This window comes from Archocentrus centrarchus, unplaced genomic scaffold (assembly GCF_007364275.1).
Source record: "Archocentrus centrarchus isolate MPI-CPG fArcCen1 unplaced genomic scaffold, fArcCen1 scaffold_32_ctg1, whole genome shotgun sequence".
Taxonomy (NCBI): Eukaryota; Metazoa; Chordata; class Actinopteri; order Cichliformes; family Cichlidae; genus Archocentrus; species Archocentrus centrarchus.
In genome coordinates this window covers 1,882,632-1,889,781 of record NW_022060260.1, presented here as the reverse complement: position 1 = coordinate 1,889,781, position 7,150 = coordinate 1,882,632, and positions in this window count along the sequence as shown.

The window sequence follows — 7,150 nt, the reverse complement described above, 5'->3', positions numbered from 1 at the left end:
AGGTGGACAGAACTACATTAACAAGACCGGGGAAGCAAAAATGAACACACTGCACAAGAGACAAGATACTACCAAAATAAGACAGGAAGTGAAAAACCCAGAGACCAAGACCAGGACTTTTGTGCTAATATAGGATGAACCCAAGGTCGTCTTTTTTTTTTGTAGAGGAGACTTAACAGCAAGATTTCTGTCAGTTCCACTAAAATCTTCTGACTCCTCATCTTTATTGCCGTGTCTGACACGGGCTGGTTTGAAAATGTCTAAATCCCTCCAGTTTCATAACCAATCACATTTCTTGGAGGCGAGTGACGTGAGAGCGCGATTCGCAAAGCTGCCGTCGCTATTGCGTCCTGTGTGTTCGGTTTCACCCCGGTGGGGATGCGACCCATTTGTCGCTCCCCGTGTGTCGAGCCCCTAAGACACGTGAACTTGACACACAGACTAGGAAATAAACAAACACAGAGAAGAAGGCACACAGGAGAACATAGCAAAGACAGAGCAAACCTAATATCATAAGCACCAAAAGTAAATACTCACAACTGATCCTCCTCAGGAAAAATACAAAACTCAAAACTGCAACAGGCTACCAAAACTCAAAACACTGGGCAAAAGACCCAGGACCATGGCAGCCAACTAATAATGATTGATTGATCATATTTAAGACTGAAGCATTAATTAATGGAAGGACTTCTCTGAGCAGTCTAGTAGGAATGGGGTCTAATAGATATGTTGATGGTTTGGAAGAAGTAACTATTGAAGTTAACTCAGAAAGATCAATCAGAGAGAGTCTAGACAAATACCAGCAGCACTGAAAGCAGCTGAATAAAAAGATATGTCTTTGAGATGGTCATGAAGATTTTTTTCTCTAATGTTTAAAATTGTATTTGTGAAGAAATAACAGGCTTATACAGAGTTTCTAGTTAACTGAGTGGACATTTGCTGTGCTTCACTGTCCTCTTGAGGGAAAGAAATTGTGGAACATATCAATCAAATGTTGTAGAATTCACATAATATTCATTAAATGAAAATAGGTAAAAACTATGAACGGTGGCAATGACGCATCCTTCTTTTTATGTGACGTTTTATGATGTGAAATCCTTGGTTTTTCTCTGGATCGTATAGAAAAAGTTATCTGTGAATGCAGTGCAGTCAGTGCAGAATACAAGCGTGCTCTCCTTTCATCGAGAAGACATGCACAGATCTCTGTTTCCTTCCTTTTTCACCTGAACCGCTTTAGGTGCATATTAACATTAAGGGCTGTGGGTGAATTTGCTCTGCCTTTCAAATTGATACGTAAACTGTCAATGTTTCATGGCAGTGTCCCTGACATTCACTAGAAGTGTATTAATACACTGCTGAAAATAGTTCCCAAACAAATGTGCTATTCTAAAGATTTACATCTCAGAAGCAGTCACAGTTAAGGCTAGGAACATATTCAAAGGTTTTCTTAACTGTGTGTGTGTGTGTGTGTGTGTGTGTGTGTGTGTGTGTGTGTGTGTGTGTGTGTGTGTGTGTGTGTGTGTGTGTGTGTGTGTGTGTGTGTGTGTGTGTAGGAGAAAAGCTGAAGCAGTCCTGTCACACAGCCTCACAGCCGCCTCGCCATCACCCAGGAGTCTTGGCTGCAACCGTCCGTTTTAGAACTCAAGATCTTCGTAGAAATTGCGCCTGATCTCTGTGTTAAATAATGCATCAACATTTTTTTGTAATGTAAAAAAGCTGGCTTTTAGCAGCGTTCGTGGGACAGTAATGCCACCTGACAATCGCTCCCTGCAGTCTTGACTGTGGCCTGCAGGAAAGGAGTCAGACTCCTTGTGATTGACAAGGACAGAAAGTGGAGTAGTCCCACTTCTGTTTTTGAATTGTCAACCGCAGCCGTGGGATTTGGGAGTGAAGGATGAAAACCGTGACTTTGACTTCAAGAAGAAAAGGACTTAAGCATGACAAGTGTGATTACAGTATCCAGGAAAGTCATTTAGGGCGCCAAGGTAAGAGCCAGTCTCAACAGGACATTCAATTATTTATAACACTGGGGAGCGTGGGTACTTTCAAGGCCAAACAGCTTACAGCCATTTCAAGGAGGGTGTATTCTCTCATACTTCAGCAGTGGAAGCCAAACAGTTTACAATTAAACTAGTTTAACTTCAGTGGAAGTGGCCTTTCGATGGCACTGGAGTAGATTTTGACACATAAGTTGATAAAAATGGGTCTGGGATTCAGGACTAATCAGTAACCTGTGAGCTCTGATCAGTAACTTGTTCAACAGAATCTATTTCCTTGTATGTAGCCACCATATTTCTATCACATGGATTAAATCCAGTGAACACAGACCCTGCTGTATCCTTTCTTGGCTGGATGATTAAGAACCATGAGTCAGTCAAAGAGTCAGAAAACAGAAAAAGCTCCGGTGTGAAACATGGGAGCAGTCACCCACACGTTATCATCACGCAGCGCTGGAAAAGCATACGCAGGAAACAATCAGCTGCCCGTCTGCGGTGTTAGAGGCCCATCCATCCACCCCAGCCTCCTCCAGCTGCCGTGGATCATTCTGGAGCGGACGTCACAGTTACATCAACAAACAAGTGAAAGAAAACCTTCAGAGTAGATTTGCCAAAAACGATGGCCATCTCTTTACTAGAACAGAGGGGTGACAAGGTCAGAGGTTAACGATATGCGGAGAAACTGGGAGGTTTCTGGTCATTAAGCCCACAGACAGGATAAAAGAAGCAAACACTAAAGCTCCTTTAACATGCATTCTTCTAATGTCCAACCACCAGGGGGCGATAGCTAGGGTTTCCCATGGACTTCAGTCTACGGGAAATCAGCGCTCTGCTCTGACCTCTGCGCACGCTTTCCTGATGGGTTTATGGCTCAGTCTCTCATTTCAGGTCCTCCTGAATAAAACATTAGGTCCATTTTGTAAATTATGATCATTCTAAGAGACAGAAAGGAGGATTATCCGGGGTTCATAACAGGGTTTCACTAACCAGCGGGTGATGTCACGGCGGTTAGGCCCACCTGTTATACGATCTGTGGTTAAACAGCAAAATACAGCCTGAAATCCTCAAAGATCTTTATTTTTATTATGCAAATATAATAAATATTAAAAATACAAGTGGATTGTTTTATGTAAAAAAAAAAACTTGTTCTTTCAAACAAGGACTAAAATTTGTGCAGTTTAGCACCATTCAGTGCTGTGTGTGTTATTTTTGTATTCAGGCGTTTAAAGCGTGGCCCTCCCTCACCACACTGATCCTCCCTGAGAGGATCGGTGTGGTCCTCAGCCCCCCAGACGCACCGGACTGAATGAAATCATAGGCAGGTTTCCAGGTTTGACCCATAAAAAGTCAGAGATGAAGATAAATTATTAATACTGATGTATCACAGCCTTTAAGGCATTATTGAACATATGACTGTGCAAAGCAGTTTATGTATAAAACCTTAATATGGTAAGAGCCTTCTCTGTCTCGCTGATGCTTCTGTTAGTTTCCTTGTTTTCATCACTTCCTGTTTTATTTTGGTGTCTCTGTTTCTTTGCTTACTGTTTTGTCGTCCCACCTCTGACACTCTGATTGCTTCACCTGTGCCCAATCACAGCACAAATATGCTCTCTATACGTGCAAGTTTTTATTCCATAGATTGACTTTTATTCCAGATGTTGAAGTTTGATTCCTTATATTCTGGCATTCACTCCATATACTCTAGTCTAGTGGCATTTCTCATATGCCAGCTTTCTTCCATATAATTCAGTTTTGACACCATGTATTCATATGTGAAGACGTGGCGATCAAAGAGAAACCTTGTTAGAGTTATTATCTGAAGGGTGCTCTGTGTCACACTCTCAGCATTTATCCTAATCTGTGTCTCCTCTGTATGAGATGTTTCATTGGGCCTGCAGAGATCTGATGCACCATGTTGAGCTCTTTGTGGACACATGACTCTTCTGTCCCTCACACACACACACACACACACACACACACACACACACACACACACAAACTGAAGCTATGCTCAGTGGGCTGCGAATGCGATGTGAGCGGATGTGAAAAGTATCGCTGGTGTAGTCACACACTTTCCAGCGAGCAGTTCGGCGGACAGACACCCGTACCAGATGCTGAGTGTGCCCTGGGCTCAGAGGCATCACTGCGAGGGGGAAGCCAGTGCGGGGAAATAAGCACCTGTCATGTGCCAACTGAAGTGTTAAGTGCACAAATTGTGGAGGCGAGGGTGATGTTTCCGCAGGGGTGACAGCTCTGGGTCTGGGTGCCATGTCAGGGCCTGGCATATCATGCAGAGCCCCCCCTCCCTCATCGGCCCCCCCTCCAGCCCATCCCCGGCCCCACCGCTCGCTGAGGGGCACAATGGCAACTATTATTTACTGGATGTCTGCCTCATTTCCGCATATTCATCCTGGCTGGCCTTCACAGGGCCACGGGGGTGCGTTGGCCCCCTCTCCCGCCCCTCGTGTCATTGCTGAGGGGCGGCAGTGGCAAAACAATCTCTGGCGAGCATTTAGATCATTTATTTAGAGCGCCGGGTGTCAGCCGCAAACCAAATTGCCCACATTTGTGTGCCGGGGTCCTCGGCTCACGCCTCTCCCTTCAGGTTGTGAGCCGTGGAAGGTGCATCGGGCCGGGTGTCAGAGGTCCTCTTCACAAACTAACACTAATGCCACATGAAGGTCTTTCTGTGAACAGTGTGAAAGTGCAAAATGTATGATAAATTGAGCGTGCCGGGGGGGCTTCATGGCTGTGAAGTGCTGTGGCTGGTCGCAGGCATTGTTATGACTGTGGCTATTTAGGATCATGGGAGTTGACAGTGCGCTACTGGCAGCCATAGAAGCCAGATTTATCCGGGTTTTGTGCACCAATGAGCAGCAGAGAAAAAGCACAAAGTTTCGCAACATTTCTGAATTAAACACAACTTCAAGGACACGATAAAAAGCAGTGACCCCGGCTAATGCTGTTAGTTTAAAAAGCCTGACCCAACGACATGACAGCACCTTGAAAATGCTTTTCATCTGACCACCTGTTGTCAAGGTGGGTGTGTGTGGATAAAGGAGTGAGTGAGTGCACTGCAGAGAGGGAGGGAGAGAGGGCGGCCTAATGGCTTCCTGATGGTGAAATAGCGCTACATGACACTGGCTCAGCAGTCCACAAATATCTGCAGGAGACAGATGAGAACCATGTGAGCCAGAGGAGAGCTCCAGGTCCAGCTTCTCTTTGCCTCTGCTGCCACCTGCAGTTCAAACTGCTGCAGAAACGTAACCGTCCCAGCTGGGCTTCAACGCCTGCCCTCGCTCTGTCTTCCGTGAGAACTGTAAGAACATGTAACACACACACATTATTACAGTTTCTGCATGAACCGTGTTACACAAAGAATACCTCATGTCTTTCTCTTGAAGTAGGTGCTTGTTTCTTGCTGCCATCTGCTGGAAAACTTTGTGAAACACAGTCTGACAAAGGCTGCAGACGGGACTACTGCAACAGTGACTCATGGACCTCAATAAATACAAGTGCCGATATGTAAAATGGAAATAAAATGTCTGCCGACACTTTCTGCTTTCCCTCTGAGGTCTGCCCCTCAGACTGAGCTTCAGGCTGTGACCAAATTTGCAGTGACTGAGCTCAAAAGACAAAGAACCAAAAAATCGATTTGGAAAAAGGAATTAGAAGCAATGAGGGAGCAAAACATGCACTTCAGCTGATCTTTAGTCCAACTTTATTTTTGTTGTATTTTTACCTTTTTTTTGTCAAGTACTGATGGATCCTTCTGTGAGGAGAAGAGTTCACTCAAGAGAAGAGCTGTTTTCATTGAAATGGAGCACATGTGGAAGATGCCACCTTATTCCACCCTGAGATGAAGAGGTGTTTTTGTGGTTGCTGTGCTGCTGCAAGGGGGAAGGCTTAGAAGTGGACATACAGTCCAAGCCTTGAAGGGGCCCTAAGCAAAATTTTATTTGAGGCCCCACTCATATCTCCTCATTGTCCCCTGAGCCTAACTGTTATTAATGCTGGAGGGTTGAAGTTGAATATTAATTTTTTGGGATGCATTGCTGTTTCATGTACACAAGCCCATTGAAAAACAATGTATTTCAGTGTGATAGACTATGTAAAAACTACGTCATGTCCATGACGTGGAGGAGGGTGGGTCAAGTATCAGTGCATGTCATATCCAATCTAGAGGCCATAGGCTTTTTAGGAAATATGTGATTTTGGGTGTTTGACCTGCTTTTGGACATGTTGGATTGTTTTCATCCAAAAGATGCATAGTTTTGCATAACTATGCAAATGCACCTAATTACAGACTAATAAATAAGCCATTTGTAATATAAAAATAACAATTATTGAGCATATAGAACTGCTGAGCATCACTGGAATAATACTGAACACAAGTGGTCAGTGGTTACTCAGTGCAGCAAGAAGTGCCGTAAATATGTTATTACGCTGTTATACCACAAAAAGGTTTGGCAGTACCCCAAGACCACAAATGAGGCATGAAAGTGAGGTCTACGAGTCTATCCATGCAACCTGACCACAGTGTGAAGACAGCAAAACGCTGTCACCACAGGAACAGTGAGTAAACCAGTCGGATTAAACCACCACAGCTTACAAATGCATTTATGTCTGAACGTGCATGAATAAAGCCAAGATATGCCCAGCTAGCATGTCCCATCAACAGCCCTGACATATAAGAGTCATGATTCAGCAGGCAGGATAAGGACCCAAACACAGGACTCAGGAGGCAAAGCTTTATTGCTGGATGCACATCAGGTACAAGGAAACACACTACCTAAGTGAGACGATGTGACAAAGAACAGAAGGAGGTGATCAGGGAGATACACCAGTGAGCACAACTGAACAAGACAAGGCAAGAAAAACTGAACACGATACAAGGACTGCCAAAGTAAAACAGGAAGTAGACATGGAAAGAGAAATACTGACTTGGCATAACACAGGGACACAGACACACTGAGGGACCACAACAGCAACACCAGAGGAACAAGAACACAACAGGTAACTAGACACAAGAGGAGGACTCAAACTACAGCACAAGGAACAGAGAGCAGGACTAAATCTACTTAACTGGAGAAACAATGAAACACCAAACAGACCCGGGAACACGGGATTAAATACAAAGTGTACAACAGCCA